Raw genomic sequence first — 26,076 nt, 5'->3', positions numbered from 1 at the left:
CCAGGACACCCAGTAGAGGGCACCACACACCAAATATAGTCAAGGTTTGACAACAGAAACGGAGCACGTGTCTACCTAGTTCCTGTTGGTCTGAAGTGTTCTAAAGGGACATGGAGTAGAGAATATTCCTGGGAGCTTCTTTGAAAGTACCCGAATTTCTATTTTGGGTCAATTGTGGATATAAATTCCCCTGTTTGCCTCATTTCAGTAGATTTTGTTTTTAGAGATGATCTTTTAAAGCACAGAACAGTGGAAAATGTTTATAATGGCAAACTTGAAAAACAAGATGCAAAATTGTTTATGGAATCTGATAACAGCAATGCCAATAAATTTTTTAATTTTTTAAGATTTTATTTATTTATTTATTTGACAGAGATCACAAGTAAGCGGGGGGAGCAGGCTCCCTGCCAAACAGAGAGCTCGACGTGGGGCTTGATCCCAGGATCCCAAGATCACAACCCGAGCCAAAGGCAGAGGCTTAACCCACTGAGCCACCCAGGCGCCCCAGCAATGCCAATAATTTTTAAAAAGACAAAGCATAGAGATAAAACAGAAAGAAAAATGGTAAAACATGAACAGTGATTCTTTCTGTATTCAATTTTTACATACTTACTCTTCTATATTCTCCAAATTTCTTTAGCACTTTTTTAAAAAATCATTTATTTATTTATTTATTGAGGGGGAGGCGGAGGGGCAGAGGGAGAGGGAGAGACATGCTAAACAGACTCTGCACTGAGCACAGAGCGTAATGCATGGCTTGATCTCATAAGCCTGAGATCACAACCTGAGCCAAAACCAAGAGTCGAACACTTACCAACTGAGTCACCTGGGTTCCCCTTTAGCACTTTTATAATGTAAAATATGTATTTGATATAATACAAGATGTAACATCTATTTCAATTAGTTCTCCTTAGCCAAATGTTGTATTTCATTTTCCTTGTAGATAAAATTATTGTTAGGGATAAGGGAAGACACTTTGATTAGCCATTTAAGTCAGTGGTTCTCAAGCCTGGCTCTACTCTAGAATCATCCAGGGCACTTTTAATACGTGCCAGTATTTAGGCTTCACTTTGGAGATTCTTATTTAATGATAAACCTAAAACTATTACCACTGTTGATTTTCAAGATACTTACAAGAGATGCTATTGGAATAAGTTCTCTTCTGTTTCCATAACTTGTACTTATTGAGAAGATGTCAAGTTTAGAAATGGAACTTTAGAGATTGAATAGCCACACATTAACCAATCGATCCATGTGTAGGAAATGGTGTAACAACTACATCTGAATTGGGCTGGTACGGACACTTGTACATCTCAGAGCTCTAAAAGATGGCTTGGTTCCAATATTCCCTATAACTACCCTGCAGCCCTTGGGAGGTAATTAGCTAATGACAGTAAAGGGCTTTTCAACTGAAACATGTTGTATAAATGCTAAACACGGGAAACACAGAGGATTTCCACTGGCTGCCAATACTTTTCAACCAGAGGCAGTTGATGCATCTTAAAGCCAATTTTTTCTTTTGCAACTGAAATCTTCCTAGTCTTTATTTCAAGGGAAACAAAAGGGGGTTTTTTGTTTTGTTTTGTTTTGTTGTTGTTGTTGTTGTTTTTAAGGTAATGCCTTTCCTACAAATCAAAGACCTAAGAAGATTACCCCTTTACTTTCTCAGAAGGAAGGTTCCTGCCACAACAAAACCATGGTAGCATGGTTTCTGTGAATGGCTGCTTGGTTTGGATGACTGAGGGTGGGTTAGCAAAAGGGGTCATACTAGGAGATCTAGTACAAGTCCCGGCACCCCCCTACACATCATCTCTGGTTTTAAAGCAAACGATTTGTGCACATGGTAACAAATGTAACAGTATAAAAGAACTTCCAGTGAAAAGCAACAGCCTTTCTCAGGTCCCCTCTATAGGTGAAAACTGGTGTCATCTGGGGTAAGATCATGTGGTGTTTCCTTCCACTGTACTATTACCTCTCTTCTTACATTACCAACTTTAGTGAATATCAATTGATTCCACAGTTTGAAAATAAGCATGTATCTCACACTATCCTCTTCCAAATTTCAATAAAAATAATAGCTTTTTATTTCCTCTATTAAAACTAAATTTTCATGTTTTCAAATGAGGACTCAAATTTCTATCTCTTTTAATAGAGGATCTGTGTGTTTCCTCTTCTATGAAAGGAAGGTATTGTGCCCCTTCCCATGGCTCCACTTCTCCTCTGCTTCTCATTGTTGTCAGTACCACTTTACCACCAGCAAAACTGTTAATATTTACCTTCTGTATTGCAACCACAAAATATTCTTTTTTACTTTGTCTACAGGTTGACTTTAGACGTTAAAAGCCTAGGGGTGCCTTGGTGGCTCAGTCAATTAAGTGTCTGTCTTCAGCTCAGGTCATGATCTGAGGTCCTGGGATTGAGCCCAGCATTGGGTTCCTTCCTCAGTGGGGAGGCCTGCTGCTCCTCCTTCTTGCTCTCTCTCTCTCTGCCAGATAAATAAATAAAATCTTTGGGAAAAAAAAAAAAAGAAGTTAAAAGCCTATATACTTTCTTCCAAAGAGTACAGTGTGAATGGGGAGCAGGTAACTTTACACTGGAAATACCTGGCAAACACAGCTACAGTCAGGTTATCAAGGTCAATAAGAGTGCTAAGTCAATAAGTCATGTTGATAGGGTGTGCTCTTGGTTTGATGTGACAAAAATGGCTGACCTTTGTGGCGTTCCCTGCAAAACCCACAACCCCAATCTAATCATAAGGAAAACATTAGACAAATTCCAAATGAGGGACTTTCTGCAGAATACCTGGCCAGTACTCCTCAGCCTATTAAGGTCATCAGAAACAAGGAGAGCCTGAAAAACTATTATAGCCAAATAGAGCCTGAAGAGACAGGATGACTAAATGCAATAGGAATAGAAGACACTGGGGAAAAACTAAAGAAATCTGATAAAATATGAACTTTAGTAAATGACAATGTATCAATATTCATTCATTAATTAGAACAAATGGATAATACTTACATAAGACGCCAATAATAGGGGCGCCTGGATGGCTCAGGGAGTTGAACCTCTGCTTTCGGCTCAGCTCATGATCTCGAGGTCCTGGGATCAAGCCCTGTGTCAGGCTCTCTGCTCAGCAGGGAGCCTGTTTCCCCCTCTCTCTCTGCCTGCTTCTCTGCCTACTTGTGATCTCTGTCTGTCAAATAAATCAATAAAAAAAAAATCTTTAAGATGTTAATAATAGGGGAACTCTCTGCTAGCTTTACATCTTTCTGTAAATCTAAAACTGTTTTAAAAGGTAAAATTTATTAAAATATAAAATAATGGAAACAAGCCAATATGCTGTATATATTTTACAATCAATGGGAACATTGTTCAACATTAATATACTAGGATGACATTTTCCACGAACCCAGTGTTATAACCCCTGGGTCTCTAAAATTAGGCTATTTCTAGCATCAAGGTCAAATGGATTGCCTTTTCTTACACTCTGTTAACTGCTTATATTCATGCCTAGATGTAGTTTGCTTCATGTGTGGCCTGTGACTTCATTGTTCAGAATTTGCTTTTTTTCAAGTTTCTAATTGCCATTTTACCTTGTATATTCTAGCCTGTGGTACTTTCTGCCTAATCTGACCATAATCCTCCCCTTTCACTTTTTATCTTTCAGACATTTTTTTTTAAATCTCCGCTCCATTGGCTTCTATCCTTTCCCCTCACACACTTTTCTCCATACCTGTTTATTTTTATTCCAGGGGAGTCTTAGCAGGGAGATAATGTACATAGGCTCACTCTCCTGTCTTGAAAGAGAAGCTTACTCACCTTTTGTACAGTTCCATCCTCAGTCCTGATGAAGAATGAGCTAGCTGAAATCAGGCTTAAAGAAAGGAAAGTAGCTTCTTCGCAGAGAAAACACCAACTGGATACACTGGTGTTGCAGGGGTGGCGGTGGGGTGAAGAGGCCAGGGCTACAGAGCTGGCAAAGTCAAGACTGAGGACAAGGAAAGGATCACTGTCACTGAGCTCGACCACCTAGTCAAGGACATGAAGATCAAGTTCCTAGAGGAGATCTACCTCTTCTTCTTCCTCATCAAGAAATTTGAGATCACTGACTTTTTTCCTGAGAGGATCCCTCGAGGACGGTGTTTTGAAGATGATGCCTGTGCGGAAGCAGCCTTGTGTGGGCCAGCGGACTGGGTTCAAGGCATTTGTTGCCATTGGAGATCACAAAAGATACCTCGGGGTGTTAAGTTCTCTGAGGAGGTAGCCATTGCCATCCATGGGGCCATCCGTCACCCCCATGCAGTGAGGCTGAGGGAACAAGGTCAACACTGTCCCACACATGGGGGGAAAAAGGTTGGCAAGGCCCATGCTGTCCCATACAAGGTGACCTGCTGCTATGGCTCTATGCTCGTGGACCTTATCCCTGCCTCCAGCCCCTGTGACCAAGAATCTTCTGACAATAGCCAGTAGTGACAACTGCTACACCCCGGCCGGGGGCTGCATGGCCACCCTGGGCAACTTGGCTGAGGTCATTTTTATGCCAGTTCCAAGACTTACAACTATCTCACCCCTGACCTCTGGAAAGAGACTGTATGCACCAAGTCTCCCTATCAGGAATTCACATACCATCTTGTATAGAACCACACCAGAGTCTGTGCAGAGGACCCTGGCTCCCACTGTGGCTACCACAGTTTTATACAGAAAAATAAGGTGGGGTGCATGGGTGGCTCAGTCAGTTAAGCATCTGCTTTCGGTTCAGGTCAGGATTCCAGGACCCTGGGACTGAGCCCTGCATCGGGCTCCCTACTCAGTGGGGAATCTGCTTGTCCCTCTATCCCTCCCCCCTGCTTGTGATCTCTCTCTCTCTCTCTCTAATAAATAAACCTAAAAAAAAAAAGAGAGAGAGAAGAAAAGAAAAAGAAAGTGGATTAAAGCCTGTTAAAAGAAAGGAAGGAGGGAAGGAAGGAAGGAAAAATATCTGGAGTCATACTCTGGCCAATATGTAGTCCTTAAGGAGAAAGCAAGAGTGCATTTGATCAATCAATGACCTTCCTACCATCGGATATTCCTAGAAGCACATTATTCTGACCAATCAGTCCCCATACTTGTTTTTAAAGAAACCTATGAGTTAGAAAAGTGAGTTATTTTAAAAGGAAAGTGCCTGGATCTTTTAAAACAGATCCCTATGAAAAGCACAAGCTGCTTTGCATTGTCTTGGATGAAGAAAGTTCAAGCTGTACCAAAGAGTTACAGAAGAGAGCCCCAGTTGTCAGGTCTTAAAAGGCATTCGAAGATCTTCTAGTTCTAATCCCAACCTTTGACTTTTCAGATGAGGACAAGGGGGTACTTCTCTAAGGTCACTTAACCAACAAGTGGAAGCAAGAAGACTAGAAAATGGGTAAGGTCAACCCAAGGAGATTTCTGACCCACATCTCATGCTGAGTGTTGAAGAGCTCTTTTCCACTCACTTCTCTACAATTTCCTCCCCTCCAACCACATCCTTGCAGGAACTCTAAAAAGAGGTATGGAGACAAGGGCAGGATGGAGTAGGAGGATAAGACAGCTGTAGCTGGGAAGGGGTCTGTACTGTTTTTTTCCAGGGATCTACTTGCCTGGCTGGGATCAGTGGACAAAATTACTAACTCTGGGAACTCACTCTTCTCCCTGTACTCCCTCTCTTACTCCAAAACTGCCTGGGAGAGGTAGGTTTGGCTCTAGTTTTTTGACAAAATATGTGCCCCAAACCTGGAAATGAATCATGCTCTTACAGAAGGTAGTAGATGTCCTTTGCACAGAATACCATTCTCACCAAATTATTTTATGACCTAAATATTCCCCCTGTTACAGATTATTAAAGGAAGAAAGGTCATAATTTTGTGATATTTAGTTCCGTAATTAATGTAAGACAGAGGAATTTTTTCCAAACCCCTTAATTTTTGTGTTGTTTTTTGCTTCAGGAAACTGAAAAGGAGAAAGGAAAATGTTCATGGTATGCTTGACTTTATTTAATTTTTAAAGCACAAAGGAACAAGGAAGAGGGACTACTGCATGTCCTCAGTTGTCTTCTGCAACTCTGCTTAGACATTTCCCCCCAGGACAACCATTAGAATATGTAACTGCAGAGCCTAATAACTGCCATATTCAATCAACAACGCTCATGGCGCTAACATGCTCTACCACCCCTCCCAGCCCCCTGTTGAAAATGCACCACCCCTTCCCAGAAGTCAGCTCTGTGAGGCAGAGACCTCACGACTACATGGCTCCACTAATTTGCATTATTTTTTTCTGAAAATGCAGGACAGCTGTGACTCAGCAAAATTTCTTATTTATGAGAGACAGCCTTCGTCTCCCTTAGCAACTTCTTTCTCTCTAGCCTTCCAGAGTTTTGTTCTTTGAGCTCTACCTTGTCAGAGAGTTAGAAGGTTCAATACCAGAATCTTTGAATTTTTTACTTAAGAATAGTGGCAAGTGTGAGTTTAAAAATGAAGTCTCTACATTGGAAAAATTCATTTTGCAGTTGAAATGAAATATTCAAAAATCTCAAAAAGGTTCACCCTTAAAATCAAATGCCTAAATAAGGGTGAGGAGGCAGCCCTATAAATGCTATTTAAAAATAAAAATATATGGTTGAGAGGTAATGGCTGGTTATTATTGGCCTATAAATAGCATCAAACATGCTATTAATAGACATTAAGTATTGGTGTTAAAATATATTGGGGGACATGTTGGGAGACTGGGGGAAATCAGAATACAGATTGGGTAGTAAATAATCTTAGAATACAACAATTGAGTTACACTGCTAAGTTACGATCTACATATAATGCATCTCTTTCAATGCACCAAAGAAAACTCATAGAATGAGTAAAGGGCGGGTGGTAATTAAAGCACACAGGCACAGGGGCACTGGGTGGTACAGTTAAGTTTCGGACTCTTGGTCTCAGCTCAGCTCCTGGTATCAGGGTTGTGGGATCCACCCCCGAGTCAGGCTCTGTGCTCAGTGCAGAGTCTGCTTAAGCCTCTCTCTTCCACTGCCCCTCTCACCCTCTCTGAAATAAGTAAGTCATTAAAAAAAATAAAGCATAGGGGCGCCTGGGTGGCTCCGTCAGTTAAAAAAATAAAGCATATTATGGACACATCTATACCTGGAGTTTAGATCCTAGCTCTCCGTTCAGTTCAGTGTACTTGAAAAGTTTCTTTATAAAGTGGAAATAACAACAACAATAAAAGTGGAAATAAGAATGGTGACCCATTCTTAGGATCATTGTTGTAAGAACTAAATGAAAGAATCCATTTAGCACATACTGCCTGATAGTAGTAAGCACTTGATACAGGCTTTCATTATAACTCTTGACAGACTTTTCTAGAGTGCTCAAGATCGGATGTATTCTTTTTTCTCTATATTTCCCAGTTAAGTTTCTTTAAAAGGGGGAAGGGGCTTAAGATGACTTTCAGAGTCACTGCATGAGGACACATAAGTATAGCGAATTCTGTTAGCCAAGGCAATAAAGAAAAGGGATGCTTTGTTTAATCCAATACTCTAATTAACACACAGTTGACAATTACCAAGGAATTGAAATATTTTATGCGCTTGGTACAAAAACTGCACTAAGCACTATTTAATCTCATTCTTTTTTGTGGTTTTTTTTTTTTGACATTTCAAAATTAATTCATGGACTTTATTAAAATTTCAATATTTTGCTCTTTGGAAAATACTATTAAGAAAATAAAAAAAAGCAAGTCACAGATTGGGAGAATATATTTGCAATGCATACATCTGACAAAGGAGATGTATCTAGAATATAACAGACTCTTACAATGCAGTAATAAGAAGACAACCTGATTTTTTTTTTAAATGGGCAACATATTTCGACAGGTGCCTCCTAAAATAAGATATACAAATGGCCAAAAGCTTATGAAAAGATTCTCCACGCCATTCATCACTGGGAAAATAGAAATTAAAGTGATAATGGTGTACTATTATGCAGCCAATACAATGGCTCTACTTAGAAAGACGAATGTGTCAAATATTGAGAAAAATGTAGAGTAGCTGGAACTTGGCCACCCAGCTAGTAGGAATGTAATCTGGTGCAAACTACTTTGGAAAACAGTCTGGTGGTTTCTTATAAAGTTCATATACAACAGAAATAAAAATAAATGTCTACACAAAGACTTCTACACAAACGTTCATAGCAACTCTATTCATAATGGCCCCGAACTGGATAGAATCCACATTTTCACCAGCAGTTGAATAGATAAATGGTGGTATACCCACACAATGGATTAGGACTCAGCAATACTCGGAAATGAACATGAACCACTGATGCAGGCAACTATGTGGATGAATTTCAAAAACATTACGTGAAGTGGAAGAAGACAGACTCAAGGAAGTAGACTCTATCTAATTCCATTTACATGAAATTATAGAAAATGTAAACTACTCTATAGTAACAGAAAACAGAACAACAGTTGCCTGGGGCCAGGAGAGGGGTGACTTCAAGGGGGCAGGAGGAAATTGTGGAGGTGATGGAAACACTGTATCCCTTAGCTGTGGTATGGGTTACATGGGTGAATACTTGTGTCAAAATTCATGGAAGTGTACACTTCTAATGAGTTTGCTTCATTGTATTAAACTATATTTCAATTAAGTTAACTTTAAAAAGAAGCACTAATACAGTTGATTTTTTTAAAGATTTTATTTATGTATTTATTTGACAGAAAGAGATCACAAGTAGGCAATCAGAGAAAAGGGCGGGGAAGCAGGCTCCCTGCTGAGCAGAGAGCCCAATGCAGGATTTGATCCCAGGACCCCGAGATCATGACCCAAGCTGAAGGCAGAAGCTTAACCCACTGGGCCACCCAGGTGTCCCAATATAGTTGATCTTTAAAAAATGATCAGAGGGGCACCTGGGTGGTACAGTTGGTTAGGCATCTGACTCCTGGTTTAGGCTCAGGTCGTGATCTCAGCATCATGAAATCAGGCCTGTGTCAGGGTCTACGTCCAGCATAGAGTCTACTTGAGATTCTCTCTCCCTCTGTCCCCCCTGCTTGCTCTTTCTCTCTCTCTAAAATAAATAAATAAATATTTTTAAAAAATTAATCAAAGAACTAAAATGTTATTGCAGAATTAGTTCTAATAGCAATGAATAGGGAGCAACCTAAGTATTCACTAACAGATACAGAGTAAAATCAATTATGATGGTGGGGTGCCTGGGTGGCTCAGTGGGTTAAGTGTCTACTTTGGGCTCAGGTCATGATCCCAGGATCCTGGGATCGAGTCCCACACAGGGCTCCCTGCTCACTGGGGGTTTGCTTCTCTCTCTTCCTTTATGCACTCACTCTCTCTCTCTCTCTCTCAAGTAAATAAAATCTTTAAAAATATCAATGATGATGAATCTGTACTACTTAATGCTGTGAAACCATTAAAAAGATTAAAGGGGTGCCTGGGTGGCTCAGTCAGTTTACCATCCCACTCTTGATTTCAGTTCAGGTCACGATCTCAGGGTTGTGAGATCAAGCCCTACATCAGGTTCCGTGCTGGGCATGGAGACTGCTTGGGATTCCCCTCCCTCCCCACTCTAAAAAAAAAAAAATTGAAGTAGTTCTATATGTTTAATATAGTTGTTTATGACACATAAAATAAGAAGGTAGTTTACTCAACAGTATACATAATACAATCTTATTTGCATAAATATATTCTATATACATGTGTATATTTATTTGCATGAAAATTCTCAAGGGACCTATACTAGTCTATGGAGTGTTTACCTGGGGGATTAACCATGGGTGAGGCATTTACAAAGGGGTTTTCCACTTTCCCATTTTTCAATGTTGAATCTTTACAATAAGCCAGTTTTACATGCATAATCAGCAGAAACAGTAATGATATTTCCATCCAGAAAAATAAAAGGCAGCTGGAGATGGCCAGGAACCTTCCAGGCATCATTAGGAACACCAATCATTTTGTCCTCTCCCAGTGGGGAAATGTTGAATAATGGGGATTTCTAACTAGATAACAATAAGCATGGATTAACTGTATGTTGGGAAGGAAAACATTCTGTTCCATTCTTCCACCAACCAGCCAAAGAAAGTGTGTCATTGACTCTGTGGAAGGGAAAATATGATTACCAAATGCAGCAAGGTGGGAGGTTCCCATCCTAATTACTTGACCTATCTTTCCTAGAGAATCAGTCAACATCTTCCAGTCTGGGCAACAAACTAGAGCATCTGTCTCCACCACTCCTTATGACGATACTCTCTGAGGGTAAAACTGATAAAGATCAGAGCTCTACAGCACAGCTTTCTTCACAGATCCTTGGAATCTTCTTGAGGAAATGAAAATTTTGACAACCCTAAATGCTCAGACGAAACATCCAAGATTCCCCTTACATAACAGGCAACGTCAGAGCAATCCCAAGAAATATAGCTCTGTGCAGCATTGTTCTCAGAAGAGACTTTCAAAATACTGTTGTCTACACGTGTCTTCTCAACTCTGCAATTAAATATTCACTTTCTGCTTCCCATAGTTTCCCAAGTCTAGACACTATAATTATCATGACAATTTCTCCAATGTCCTAATTAACATAGAACAGAAAGCCCCAGGAGAAGAAAACAAGGACCCCAGGACTTCGATTCAGCAGTCAGATCTGCCAATGCCAATGAGGGAATTAGCCAAATATAGAGGAGAATGATTCATCTCTTTCCTCACTTCCCTATCTCCCCTTGTTTGCCCTTCCTGTATGATTCTCAGAGGAACATATCCAAACTTTGCTTCCACTTTTCCTGCTCCACTATTTAATCTTCCTCCCCCATGAGGCCTGGCCCTAGCCCATCTCAGCCAGCAGAATTCAGTAGATAGTCTGCTGGACCAAGACATTCCAGCTTGCAGTGTGTTTTGAAAAGCTTTGTTTTTATTAATAAATCTTGCATTTTTCCTATATGCTTCAATACATTTTTTTTTTCTTTTTTAAGATTTTATTTATTTGTCAGAGAGAGAGGGAGAGAGAGCAAGCACAGGCAGACAGAATGGCAGGCAGAGGCAGAGGGAGAAGCAGGCTCCCTGCCGAGCAAGGAGCCCGATGTGGGACTCGATCCCAGGACGCTGGGATCATGACCTGAGCCGAAGGCAGCTGCTTAACCAACTGAGCCACCCAGGCGTCCCGCTTCAATACATTTTTATATGACAGCCTGAATGTGTGCAACCTAAGCCTACTTGAACAGGGCCAAGGTTACCAATCCAGGAGAGGAGTTCTGCTAAAGATGGATCTTGGCAGCCGGATCTCCCCACCCCCACCTTCCCTCTAGTGCTTTAAGGAGGGATCTGGTGAGCTCAGCAAGTAAAGCCACTGGACTTGGCAGGACCACACCCTCATTCAGCTACCTTGGCCATGAATCAGGGAGTTCTAGGGGTGCCCAGATGCAGCTCTGGCCAAGGTTAGGGTCACTCTTCATACAAAGGGCTTGAGACTTACTGATATCTACAGGATGTTTGGTTATGAGCCAGAATTCCCCAGTTCTGTGAGCTGAACCTCCCAGTCCTCCTGGTTCAGCCAGTATCATATGACTTCTGCCTATTGACTGTCACCTCTCTCTTTTCAGCTCTGATATTTTTATTTCCTGTTTACTTTATTCCTGGTATTTAAAGAAATTTGGAGAGGTTAGTGGCAAAAGCGACCATTAGGGGGTGCCTGGCCAGCTCAGTTATTGGAATGTGCGACTCTTGATCTTAGGGGTGTGGGTTGGAGCCCCACATTGTGTGTAGAAATGACTTAAAAATATTTTTTTTAAAAGGGAGAGGGACCATCACTAAAGGGGAAGAGAGGCTCTGAAGAGATAGAAGAGGGTTCTCTAGGGGCACCTGAGTGGCTCAGTTGGTTAAGTGTTGCCTTCGGCTCAGGTCATGATCCAGGAGTCCTGGGATCAAGTCCCACATCCCTTAGCAGGGAGCCTACTTCTCCCTTTCTCCCTGACTGCTGCTCCCCCTGCTTGTGTTCTTTCTTTCTCTTTCTCAAATAAATAAATTTTTAAAATTCTTTTTAAAAAAGAGTGTTCTCTATTCTCTGTCAATCGTTTTACACACACACACACACACACACACACACACAAAGTGTGTGCATGTGCATTTACAAACACACATATACCAAGCACCAGGAGCCTTGTTAAACCCTGAGGACCAGTACTGTGGCTAGCTACCCCTGGATACCTCTTAACTTACCGTCACAGGGCATTCTGTCCACCCCTACCCCCCACACTCCTTACATGCTTCCTGTCACTGTTCTCTTTATAGATGAAGCCAAAATGGGTCACCATGGCTTGAGATTATCTCTTTCTGATAATAATGTCATGAGTATAATATTTAATAATTTAATAAGCCCTTTCACCTATACGTTAGCCTGCTCAAGTTTCATCACAATCCTATGAAATAGGTTTCATTTTTATTCCCTATTTACAGAAAAGAAAATCTGAGTGCAAATCTGGTCCAGCAAAGTGGGCATGTGATGGCACTGGGACCTGGTCTAAATGCAAGTTCCAGAGACTGTGTTATCTGACACTTGCTTCTAGCATACACTGCCCTGACAACAGCCCCTCAGATCAGGAAAGTCAGATTAGGCTGATGTCTGTGCATCAGTGATCACTGAGGGGACTAGAGGTAGGCACTAGCCTGAGGCAGCCTGTCCATCAGCTAGCTAATGGCTCATGAAGGTGCCTTGGGCCAAGAGTACTGCCCAAAAGGACAATGTGATTAAGCAAAGTCATTTGGACTAGCTCTTTCCTGGCATTTGGATTAAAGAATTGGCCCATTAATACATAGAGAAAAACAGATCAGACATAGCTTAGAAGAAAGGCAGAAAGATCACAAGAGGGAGAAGATCCATACCATGGGAGAGACAAAGGAAACAGCCGGTCTCTCGCACTGCCTCGACCCCTGATCAGCTCTCTGGTTCCAGTTTTCTACCTGTTATAAATTCTCTTTCCCAGATGGGCTCAATATTTCTCTGCTCCTTGGAACCAAAGGAGACTTTCCACTTTCCACCTTGTTGTGTTCTTTGCCTACTCTCCCAAAGTAGTGGCCCCTGTCAGGTACCCAAAAGGAGGAGGAGGGGTTAGGTAAGTGGGTCTCTCAAATTCCACTGTGAGAGGCGGATGGTCTTATTTCCAGATTCTCTGTTGCTCTCCTCTCCCTCTGCCCACAAGGCAACGATCTGGCCAAGTCAATAAACACAGTTCACTGCAATCTCTCCAGTCCAGCCAGTGAGGCAGACGACACACAGCACACCACTGAACCCAGGTGGCTGATCTGGCTCTTTGAAGATCAACTTCACAAAGATCAAAACTTCTGAATCAGAGAAAGTAATCTACGATAAGGTAAACATGTAGTTTTGATTTACAACTCTGAGGCTGTGTTCCAAGAGGAAGATTCTTATAAATAAAAGGGCAAATTTTGTTTTCAGTAAGAAAATACTTTTGAAATTATACTGCAGAGCAATGTGATTGCCTTAGAAAATCTGTCTTGTAAATGTCTCCCTGTAACTAAGAGATGTAATATTTGGAGCAAGGGAGATGTCTGAGGAATTTCCTACCTCAAGGAAAGACTTCCCTCAGGAGAATATATTTCTACTCATCTAGATCTTACAAAAGGGAAGATAATCTGATATACTACCCAAAACTGGTTTTTGTACTCTTGCCTTTTTTTCTCTCTCTCTCCAATCTTTCCTTTCCTGTTTTTTTTTTTTCCAACAATAATTCTTTTTAAAGTTAACATGCATCATTTTTATTGTGTTTAGACTTTAGGGAGGAGCCACTCCCTGACTATTTTGTACCTGTTTTAACACGAAGTTTAGTGCTAGAATATAAGTGCCCCAAGGGTTTAAATTAGTGGCTCTTCAAAAGGCAGCTGGCTCTGCAGTGTGGGGTACAACTGTCTAAATAAATGGGATTCAGTATGCATTTGTGGTAAGACCTAGACCTTGCCAACCAGGTATATCCTGATGCGAAGCAGACTGTAGAAAACATCTACAATCTTTCAAAACTAAGGTAGAAATGTTCAAGCCTCTATTTTTGGTTGCCAGGGAGATAGGGCAATGAACAAATCAGGGATGTGTTTAGTAGCAAATAAGAACAACAGTGCGGGGAACTAGCTAAAACACTGAAGAATGAAAGGCTCGATAGCTTCTCAAACAAAGTCAGGGCATAAGCAGGGCCAACATAAGCCATGAGAGAACCAGGCCCTTTCTTTACAATTTAGGATCCTTAACAAGTGGCTTTCCCCCCTGTGATCACAAGATGGCGGCTGCATTTCCAGTTCATACATTCAGATTCAAGGCAAGAAGAAGAAAGCAGGCATGAACAAAGGAAAAAACAAGTGCCAGGTGAATCTGCCCTTTTAAAAAAGTTCTCTCAGGGCACGTGGGTGGCTCAGTCGGTTAAGCATCTGACTCTTGATCTCAGCTCGGGTCTTGATCTCAGGATCAGGAGTTCAAGCCCTGCGTTGAGCGCCACACTGGGCAAGGAGCCAACTTAGGAGAAAAAAAAAATTCTTCCCTTGGGGCACCTGGCTGGCCCACCCAGTAGAGCATGCATGCAACCCTTGATGTTAGGGTTGTAAGTTCAAGGCCTATGTTGGGGAGAGTACTTAAAAATAAAATCCTTTTATTTTAAGAATTTATTTATTTATTTGACAGAGAGAAAGGGAGACCACAAGTAGGCAGAGAAGCAGGCAGAGGGGGAGGGGGAAGCAGGCTCCCTGCTTAGCAGAGAGCCTGATGCAGGGCTCGATCCTAGGACCTTGGGATCATGACCTGAGCCAAAGGCAGAGGCTTAACCCACTGAGCCACCCAGGCATCCCAAAATCTTTTTTTAAAAAGAAAAAAATAACAAAAAAATAATTAAAAAATTCTTTCTGAAAGCTTACCCAGTAATTTCTGCATATTGGCCAGAACTAGGCCACATGACTGACCATCCCAGCAAGGGACTCTGGGTAAATAAATCTGTTTGTTTCTGGCTTGTATAGCAAAGGGCAATAGGAAGAAGGTTTTCCATAAGCCAACCTCCAGTGTCTGCCAAAGAAGGAATAGTAAAGGAAAGGAAGTACCCTAAAGTCACCCACTGAGATGGGAATTTCCTAGGCTTACCCTCTAAGGTGAATGTCCCTTTCAAGTTCTCTGGTTAGTGCCCAGTGTTGTATCTGGACAACTTGTAGATGACCAGGCAGAGAAAAGTTGCCTGCTCAGAAAGTCTATGGGAAGAAAGGTACTGTCTGAGCTGGAAATGGTCTGACTGAAGAAAGTTTCACACACCTCTGCTTGGCTAACTGCTACCTGATTCTTCAAGTTCCAGTAAGTATAGCAATTCATCCAGAAAGCCTACCTTGATTTCTTATACCGAATAATATGCTTTTGTGAAATGTCCCAGACAACCTTGAAGTCATCTCTCACATCTCTCTCTCTCTCTCGTTTGTAAGGCTCGTTGGATGTCCTCTTTTCCCACTAGCTACGGAAGTTCTAAGAGGATAGAGTCCATATCTGTCATGTTCATTGTTACTTCCCAAGCACTTAGCACATGGAGCATAGAATAGATGCTCAGTAAATTTTCATTGCATGGAATTAAACTGATCTGACCCTCCTACTAATATGCTGTGCTCCTCTGTAAGTTATCACATTTATAATAATATAGTTACTTGTGGGATTATTTAAATAAACTCTACCCCTAACATGGGTAGAACTCACAACCCTGAGATCAAGAATCTTGTGCTCTACCATCTGAGCCAACCAGCTACCCCATGTGATTATTTGTTTAAAACCTGTTTTCCCACTAATCTATTAGCCCTACGAGAACAAGGAGTAGGTCAGTTTGATTCACTGATGTATCTCCAGCATCTTTCATATTGCCTGATATACAGGTACAGGTATATTTATTCCATAATATTCTTGTTGAATGCATGAATGAATGATTACTTAAGATATGCAACCCCTCTGGGACGCCTGGGTGACTCAGTTGGTTAAGCAGCTGCCTTCGGCTCAGGTCATGATCCCAGCGTCTTGGGATCGAGTCCCACATCGGGCTCCTTGCTCCGCGGGGAGCCTGCTTCTCCCTCTGCCTCTGCCTGCCATTCTGTCTGCCTGTGCTCTCTCTCTCTCCCTCTCTCTCTCACAAATAAATAAAAAATCTTAAGAAAAAAAAAAAAGATATGCAACCCCTCTGACTCTCAGTTTCCTAATCTGTAATAATAACTACTTGTAAGTTACCATGATGATTAAGTACCTGGCATGTCTAGAACCCAAAAATATTAATTCCTTTCCTCCCCATTGTGAACCCATAGCCTGAATCTCCAAGGTTTGCCATAAGGATGAAAAAAAGGGAAAAGGCAATTAGAGGAACTTAGCTGGGATTTGGCCCCAGGAACTTCAATCTGCAAAAGGTCTGCGACAGGAGGGAGAGGGTGTGTAAGTCCACTAAGCCTGCCTACCACAGATTGCGTGTCTTAAGGACAGAAATTTGTTTCCTTGTAGTTCTATGGCTAGAAGTCCAAGATCAAGGTGTCGGCAGCACAAGTTTCTTCTGAGCTTTCTCTCCTTGGCTTGTAGATGGCTGTCCTCTCTCCATGTCTTCATCTGGTCTTCTCTCTGTGTATGTCTGTGTCCTCACCTCACTTATAGGGACACCTGTCACATTGGATTAAGGTCCATCCTAATGATGTCATCTAACCTTAATTACCACTTCAAGGGCCCTATCTATAAATACAGTCACATTCTGAGGTGCTAGGGGTTAGGGCTTCAACATATAAACTAGGGAGGACACAATTCAGCCCATAACAAGGAACAATGGAAAATCTACTACTACTCTTCTCTCACTTCTGTTTTTTTTTAAGATTTTATTTATTTATTTAACAGAGAGAGAGAGAGAGAGAGAGATCACAAGTTGGCAGAGAGGAAGGCAGAGAGAGAGGGGGAAGCAGGCTCCCCGCTAAGCAGAGAGCCCAGCAAGGGGCTCGATCCTAGGACCCTGAGATCATGACCCGAGCCAAAGGCAGAGGCCTAACCCACTGAGCCACCCAGGTGCCCCTTTTCTCTCACTTCTAAAAATAACTCATACACCATCCTCTGATGGAGGTAAGTTTTAAAATGCAGGAAACTTTAGCCTTAATACAAATTGCTTCATGAAGTGGAATGCTTTCTGACTGTGTGCCATCAGTGACACAGATGAGAGAGGAGAGACAAGAATGAGAAATGAGTAATTTCGCTTATAAGTTGCTCCTGGGAAGGGCAGAGGTACATAGGTCAATGGATAATGGTAAATACAATTTATGAGACATTTAGTATGTGTCATGCTAAAAATGAGTTGCATTACTCTATTTCTTCTACTTATTCCTAACATTAACTCAATGCAGACAATATGTTGTCATTATTCTCATTTTACAGTGAAGGGAGCGTAAACACAGGATGATTAGCTCAGAGCAGGGGTCCGAATCAAAGTTGGTCTGAGTCCAGAGCCCACACTGCTACTGGGGACAGTTTTCCACATGAGGACATAGAGAGCACTAGAACGGGAGTGTCAAAGAGAGGTAAGAGGGCAGCAGAAACAAACTTGTCCTGCTCTGTGATTTTGCAAGAATAAAAATTATAATTGTGTGCATTAATCTGGACATGTGTGCTGGAGGCCACCCTACTAGGAATATAGATGTCAAATGCCCCAGGATTTACCCTCCCACCCCCACACACCAGCCCAGTTCCAGAGGTGCAACTCTTATCTATGTGGGAAGAGCTGGACTCAGCCCTGGGTGTTTCCCATTCTGACAGCCTGTGGAAACAGATCCTGTTCTTAAACTCCTTCATGACTCAGGGCTTTCTCTATGGCAAGTTCTCCACCCCACCAGACCTAATACTCCTTTCTTAACAACAAATCTTTTGTAACCCTTCCTTTGCCATCACAGAATTAAATTCTTAGACAATATAACCTGTTCACACATAATTTCTGGAAAAAATAATAACACTATCAGGGTGTCTGTGTGGCTCAGTGGGTTAAGCCTCTGTCTTCGGCTCAGGTCATGATCCCAGGGTCCTGGGATCGAGACCCGCGTTGGGTTCTCTGCTCAGCAGGGAGCCTGCTTCCTCCGCTCTCTGCCTGCTTCTCAGCCTACTTGTGATCTCTGTCAAATAAATAAATAAAATCTTTAAATAATAATAATAATAATAACACTATCTAGGATAACCAACAGTTCTGGTTTACTTGGGACTGGAGAACTTTCTGGGGCACTTGATTTTCGGCCTAATTCTTAATTATAATATATAAAAGAAATAAAATAACTAAAAATAAATTAACATGCATTAGAAGCCTTTGCTTGGGCCATGTTCCATTAGAATACCCACGGAATAGTCAGTTGCTTACACTTACTTACAATGAATGAGTTAAGAAATAAGAGAATGCAGGGCACCTGGGTGGCTCAGTGCACTAAGCCTCTGCCTTCGGCTCAGGTCATGACCTCAGCGTCCTGGGATGGAGCCCTGCATTGGGCTCCCTGCTTGGGGAGCCTGCTTCCCTCCCTCTCTCTTTGCCTGCCTCTCTGCCCACTTGTGATCTGTCTGTCAAATAAATAAATAAAATCTTAAAAAAAAAAAAAAAAGAGGTGGGGTCAGTAACTGCTCACATACTTAGCCTCAGATACCCAGGAACATTATGTATTTTCATTCTCCCCAGGGGGAAAGAAGTGAAATAGGAGTAGAGCTAGAGCCAAGGGCTAAGAAGGTGGTAACCTAGTCCGTGGGGGTGCAAAGAAGTGTTAAAAAGACTGCCAGGACAATGCAGCAGCCAGAAATGCCCATCTGGAGGACCAATCAAGTACCCAAGCCTGCCTTAAAGCCAGAAGCTGTGGAGACCATGTTTGTCTACCATAGACTTTGAGAAGCCACTAGGGAACTCAGATTTATGAACAAATACATATGGTGCACTTTCTATACGCAAATCGAAGGATGGAAATTAAATGACTATTTCCAGCTGATCTTGTCCCTGGATTTTTCTGAGGAGATTGGAGGGCCCTGTTTTTTCATGATGTTTGGATCCCTGGATCTTTGCAGACTCTGGGTTACCAAAGGGCTGCTGCTTGAGAGAAAAGCCCAATCAAACGGGGTGCAGAGTTTCTTAATCCTCTCCAACTTTGTTTTTCTCTGCCCCCACCCCAACCCCGTAAGGATTTACACGCAGGGAATATCACTGTGAGAACAGATGCTAGAAAGAGCAAGAAGTTTGGAGTCAGGTGGACACAGGTTTGAAATCCACCCACCAATGATAATTAAGAAAGACCTTAGGTAATTTACATAACTTGCCTGTGCTTCAGTTCCCCACTTTTCTAATGAAGTTAATAATACTTCTGTTACAGGGCTCATATACGGACTAAGTAAAATTCCAATGTATAGAGAGTGTTTAGCACACCTTTCTGGGGTTGCAAATCAAGTATTTATTTCCTCACCCTTAAGTGGGAGGGTGACCATTACCTCAGAGTGGGGGAACATGATGAGGGTTCCTGTAGAAAATAGCAAAGCAGAGACAGGAAGGAGGATACAAAAGTGACTAAGGCAGGAAGAGGTCACAGCTGAGTTATCAAGTAGGCTAAAATTACCTTGATTCATAATCGGTACTAGGGGGCCCTGGTACAGCTCAGTGACTGGGCTTGGGTTTTGTTTTCAGAAAACCTGGCTTCTCATCCCAGCTCTGCTGCCTGCCAGTGAGCTGGGGGAAGGCACTTCACTTCTCAGCCTCCTTACAGGTAAAATGGCATTAATAATATCTGGCTTATTGTGAAAATATACTGAGATATAGGAAGAAAGGCCCCTGGCTCCCAGCAAAACTCTTATACTCTTAGTAGCTCCCTTTAACCAGTGGGGAGCTGCTGAGCCAGTATCTGAACAGGCAGGGCCAATGAACGTGACTTCACTTATTTATTAGCATTTCAGCCAGGATCGGCCAGATTATGCTGTGGTTAGAAGTTACCCTAAAATTTCAGTGACTTAAATATGAAGATTTCTTTCTTTCTTTTTTTTTTTAGTAGACTCCACACCCAACATGGGACTTGAACTCACGACCCTGAGATCCAAAGTCATAAGCTCCACGGACTGAGCTAGCCAAACACCCTGGAGATCTATCTATCTATCTATCTATCTATTTATTTATTTAAAGATTTTATTTATTTGTCAGAGAGAGAGAGCGAGCAAGAGTGAGAGAGAACACAAGTTAGGGGACTGGCAGGCAGAGAGGGAGAAGCAAGGTCCCTGCTGAGCAAGGAGCCTGAGGTAGGACTGGATGCCAGGACTCTGGGATCATGACCTGAGCTGAAGGCAGAGGCTTAGTTGACTGAGCCACCCAGGGAGGATTTATTTCTTATTTGTATCTTATTTACCCTACTTCCTAGCATGGTCAGGTGGAGGCCCTATTCCATACCATTGTCGTCTTTACTCCAGGCCCCAGGCTGACAAAGCAGCCACTAGCAGGAATATTGCTGGTTGCTATGACAAGAAAAAGATAAGAAAGGGAAGCATCCTGACTTCCAAAGTTTCCACTCACATTTCCCTGGCCAAAGCAAGGCACATGGTGATACCTTCAAGTGGGTGGGAAAGTACAACCCACCATATGTCAGGAAGGAAAGAGAACAAGAATATTTGTGAACAGCCTTAATGACTACTGTAGTTAAGGAGCAAAGACTTCAGAACGATTTAATTATCTCTTTTCCCAGAGAAAGACTTGCCATGAATTTTCTTGTTGAGAATTGGCACGTTACCAAGGATATGTTTTTCTTTTCTTGATGAAAATAAATTATTAGCAAATAATCTTGCTGAGTTGTTGCACTTTTTGCAATATTTTCGGTTGCTATGCCCACTGCTGGGGTTAACTACACTAAGTGAATTTCTGGAGGCTTCTTTATTGTAGTCAAGAAGATGGCCTTTTCATCATCCATGGATCTCTTCCTCTCGCCCATGTAATACAGGTGTAGCTCCTTTATATTTTTCCTAATCATATTTTGAAACCCCAAATTTCTGACAGCATCAAAAACATTGAACCCTCTGTCAGAAACCATGGATTTGCAATGGCCTGTGTTTTTATATGTATTTCCCACTAAGCGTTGGCTCTCTTGTGACTCAGAAGTGTGGGAAAATAATGCTCCCTTCCCACTTTAGAACACACGGGTGTTTCTCAGATCCTTCTTCTCTAGGAAGGCTTCCTAAAACACGGGAGGTATCTTAGCTCCCTACTGCTGGATAACAAGTGACCCCAATGCTTGTAGTGTAAAAGAACAATAAGCATTGCTATTTCCTACAATTTTTGTGAGTCATAAATTCAGAAGTAACGGAGCTAGAAGTTTTGGTTCAAGGTCTCTGGGAAGTTGCAGTTAAGATGTCAGCCAGGGCTGCAGTCATCTGAAGACTGATCCGAGGCTAAAGGTCTGCTTCCAAGACACAGCCAAAGATCCAGTCCCACATGACTTCCCAGACTCACTCAATATGGCTGGAAATTTGGTGTTGGCTGTGGGCAGCAGGTCTCAATTCTTCCCTACACATGGCCTTTCCACAAAGCTGTTTGGGGTCCTTTCCCCTGTGTAAGTGAGCCAAGAGAGGCAAAGACTGAAGCTGTACTATTTTTTATGACTGAAACTCAAACTCACACACGGTCACTTGCACAGTGTTCTAGCCCACATACAGGGTAACATGGAGGGTAATATACATAGTGTGAATACCAGGAGGTAAGGGTGATTGGAGGCTGGCTTGGAGGCTGGCTATCACAGGAAGTAAGGCAAGAATTCTTTCAATTCACTTGATGTCCACTCCAGATATAGAAATAAAAATTACAAGATAAGTTCTAAGAAGGCAAAAACATTTTTTTCCTTTTTGTGGTGCTTACCCTTTTGGACATGACCTAACATAATAGATTTTCGATAAATGTTGGTGTAATGAGCAGATAAGACAAGAAATCAGGAAAACTTTAAAGTCTCTCAGTAAATCATTGTAAGTACTATATTTTTTTGGTTTCGAGTAAGGCAGACAAATGCCTGGGATATGTGGTACACAATGCCTTATCACAATGTAGATACCAAATAAGCATTGAGGAAATAAGATTCACTAAGTCTACTCCAAGCTAGCCAAACTCATTAACTTTTAGAAGTATGAGTTCATCAGGAAGGCAAAGTAGCACGTGTAATAGACTTGGAAGAAAAAAAAATCAGGAGAAGTCAGATGTGAACCCATCCTTTAACCTCAGTAGGGCCTCAGTCTCCCTACTTAAAATAGCAGAGGTTTGCACTAAATGATATCAAAGGCAATTCTAGCATGCACGTTCTGACATTACTTGACCTCAATTTAGATTTCACTATACATTTAAAGGTAGGCCTATCAGAAGTGACTTCTGATCAACTTTATTGATTAGATAGTTCTTCCATCTGTGCTTGGTTTGAGGCTAAAATATATACACAGGTCTGGGTTTGCTTAAGGTCTGTGGGGTCAATTATTAAGTCTATTTGTATAAAAATTCCAGAAGCTTCCTGGGAAAGAATTTACTCTAATGGAAGTGAGAGTGTGATTCAGAAAACAATTTCTTAAAAATTGGAAGGGAGGGGTGCCTGGATAGCTCGGTCGTTAAGTGTCCTTAACGACCTGGGATCCACCCCTGCATGGGGCTACCTGCTCATCAGGAAGCCTGCTTCTCCCCCTCCCACTTCCCCTGCTTGTGTTCCTTCTCTTGCTGTGTTTCTCTCTGTCAAATAAATAAATAAAATCTTAAAAAACAACAACAACACAAAATTGGAAGGGAAAGGTGATTTTAGAATCAGCCTCGTCTACGTAGCAAATTATCCAATATTGTAGCATGTATTCACTCATGTCCGTGTACCCAATAGCTGGGCTGAAATTAAAGCAGATGTATTGAAATCTGCAGCAGGTTTTTCCCGTGTCACCTAAAGCTGAACGTAACACTCTAAGAGTGGTTGGACCACAAAGGAAGAGAATGCAAACATTCCCTTACCTGGGCTTTAGAAAGCTAGAAGTTTATTTGCGGGTCGCGGGGGGGTGTGCACTTTGTCACCTCTTGATTCACAGTGATCCAGCAATAATCAAAACTTCACACAGTGTACTCACCACATCTTCACCTGGACTTTGCAGTAAACATCCTCTTGTTAGAATCATCCCATTGTTCTTAGTCCAGGTGTCCTCGGATCCTGCTTTCTGCCGCTTAGCCGTTTCAGCTAACGTCCCCAGACTCCTCATGCTACTCCCTCCGGCTGGATCTCTTGCTGCATCGACCATGAGCCACAGGAGCCCCCTGGCATAGTTCACACAAGTCAGCCTCCACAGAGAGCGGGGTGGACAGTGAAGTATGGATCTGGAAGAACAAGGGCAAGATATTCAGCACGAGTGGACTTTTCTGGGTCATTAATGAACATGTAGAAACATCCAGCACTATGAATGGAAATCTCTTGCATAGCCACTAGAAATGTTGCATTGAATATTGATCTATTACTCTGAAACACATGTATGGTGTAATATCACCATATGGTGATGTATGGTATAATATCCATATGGTGTTATATCACAAGGAATATTCTCTTTTGGGGTGTCTTTTTTAATTTTTATTTTAAGTAGGCTCCACACCCAACATGGGGTTTGAACTCATGAGCCCAAGATCAAGAGTTGCATTCTCAAAAAAAAAAAAAAAAAAAAGAGTTGCATTCTCGGGGCGCCTGGATGGCTCAGTGGTTAAGCGTCTGCCTTCAGCTTGGATCCTGATCCCAGGGTTCTGGGATCAGGCCCCACATCAGGCTCCCTGCTCAGCAGAAAGTCTGTTTCTCCCTCTCTCTTTCTGCCTCTCCTCTGCTCATACTCTCTCTCAAATAAATAAAAATAAACATCTTTTTTAAAAGTTGCATAATGAGGGGCACCTGGGTGGCTCAGTGGTTAAGCCTCTGCCTTCGGCTCAGGTCATGATCTCAGGGTCCTGGGATCGAGCCCCATATCAGGCTCTCTGCTCGGCAGGGAGCTTGCTTCCCCCTCTCTCTCTGCCTGCCTCTCTGCCTACTTGTGATCTCTCTGTCAAATTATACATAAAATCTTAAAAAAAAAAAAAAGAGTTGCATTCTCTACCCACTGAGCCAGCCAGGTGCCCCTAAAATGAATATTCTTAACATACTAATACCTCCATCTCCTAGTACTGTCTTTTTAAAAGTTTTATTAAGATATAATTCACTAATTCAGTGTATAAATCAATGGATTTTGGTCTATTCACAGTGATGCAACCATCACAACATTCAATTTTTGAACATTTTCATCAAACGATGAAACATTTCCCCAAAGAAACGGCATGTTCATTATCATTCACCCTTCATTCCTCCTCAAACACCCCCAGCCTCTGGCAACCACTAATCTCCTTTCTGTCTCTACAGATTTGCCTATTCTGGACATTTCACATAAATAGAATTATACAAAATGTGGTTTTTTATGTTTGGCTTCTTCCACTAAGCATACTGTCTTCAAGGTTCAGCCATGTTGCAGTATATATCAGGGATTCATTTCTTTTTACTGCCAAGTGATAGCTTAGGAACGTCCACGTGCAAATTTCTGTGTGATCATATATTTTCCTTTCTCCTGGGTAGATGCCTGGAAGTAGAATTGCTCCACTCATATGGTTCACATGGTAATTCTGTTTAACCTTTTCAGGAACTGCCAGACTGCTTTCCAAAGTGGCTGCACCATTTTACATGTCTACAAGCAGTGTACAGTGTTTCCATTTCTTCATATCCTTGCCAACACCTGTTACTTGTCATTTTCATGACGGCCATCCTAGTGTATGTGTAGTATCTTCTTGCAGTTGAGTTTGCATCTCTGATTGCTAAAGATTCCGAGCATCTTCTTGCGCTTATTTAGTTAGTTAGCATAGTTAGTTAGTTAGCATAGTTAGTTAGCATAGATATGCTAACAACAACTGTTGTTAGCATATCTTCTTTAAGGATATGTCCATTTGGGGCACATGGCTAGCTCAGAGGAACATGAGACTCTTGATTTAGGGGTCATGAGTTCAAGCCCCATGTTGGGTGTAGAGATTGCTTAAGTAAATAAAGTTTTTTTTTTAAATATCCATTCAGGTATGCTGCCCATTTTTAAAAATTAGGTTATGTGATTTTTATTATTGAATTGTAAGGGTTCTTTACATATTTTAGATATATGTCTCTTATATGTATGGTTTCCAAAACTTTCTCCCATGGTGTGGGTTCTCATTTCACTTTGTTGATGGTGTCCTTTGAAGCACAAAGTTTTTAATTTTGATGACGTCCAAATAATCTTTTTTTTTTCTTTTATTTTTTGCATGTGCTTTTGGAGTTACATTCTAGTGCTGTTTTGAAAGCTACTTTTACTTAGCTTCCTGTTCAGGTTTAGAAAAATAGTTCTGATTTCCCTTCCCTGCTCTGAGTTACTTAGAATAGTAGAAGCTAATATTTACTAAGCACTTACTATGTGCCAGGTTTTTGTCAAGAGTTCAGACAGCTTGGGTAACCAGCCCAGGGCCCCAGGGCTAGTAGGGATTAATCCGATCTGATTCTGGAGCCCATACTTCACTGTCCTATTAAACGTATCTTCCTCATCTTGACATTTGTCTCATTTTTGCAGGAGAAAAAAACAGTGTATCTGCTGTTGGTGTTGGACAAGCTACTCTGTCCATGTTCTTTGTTCCCTTCCCTTCCCTTCCCTTCCCTGAGGTGAGTCCTCTGCCCCACCCTTCCTAGGACTGCCAGAATCTACAAAGTCTCCAACACACACATACTTGTCCAAAAAGGCAAAACAACACCCTCGTTCATGACACAGAATAGCAAGGCCCTGATGCCACAAGGCATTTGCCCTTACCCTTTCTTTTAGTTGTGATAGTGTCTCGGGCCTGACGTCCAGGAGCAGCTCTGACACTCCTTGGAAGTGAATTCCACTTGGGGTTGCCTGGGAACTCAACCTGAAAGCCTCCGAGTTTCAAACAGGTCAACTCTCAATGCAATCAAGTCTTACCGCATGGAGCAATCAATGACAGAAGCAAGTCAGAGGAGCCCCTCAGTTCTGCCTC

General features: G+C 41.8%; 1 pseudogene; it reads left to right on the top strand.

Moving 5' to 3' along the window:
* Window positions 1–686: 686 nt before the first annotated feature.
* On the top strand, window positions 687–12,313 carry LOC116873446 (annotated as a pseudogene).
* Window positions 12,314–26,076: the final 13,763 nt, after the last annotated feature.

Source organism: Lontra canadensis, unplaced genomic scaffold, assembly GCF_010015895.1.
Source record: "Lontra canadensis isolate GAN:19392208 unplaced genomic scaffold, GSC_riverotter_1.0 scaffold33, whole genome shotgun sequence".
Classification (NCBI taxonomy): Eukaryota; Metazoa; Chordata; class Mammalia; order Carnivora; family Mustelidae; genus Lontra; species Lontra canadensis.
The sequence above is the reverse complement of the archived record's forward strand: the minus strand, read 5'-3'. Positions and strand labels throughout refer to the sequence as shown.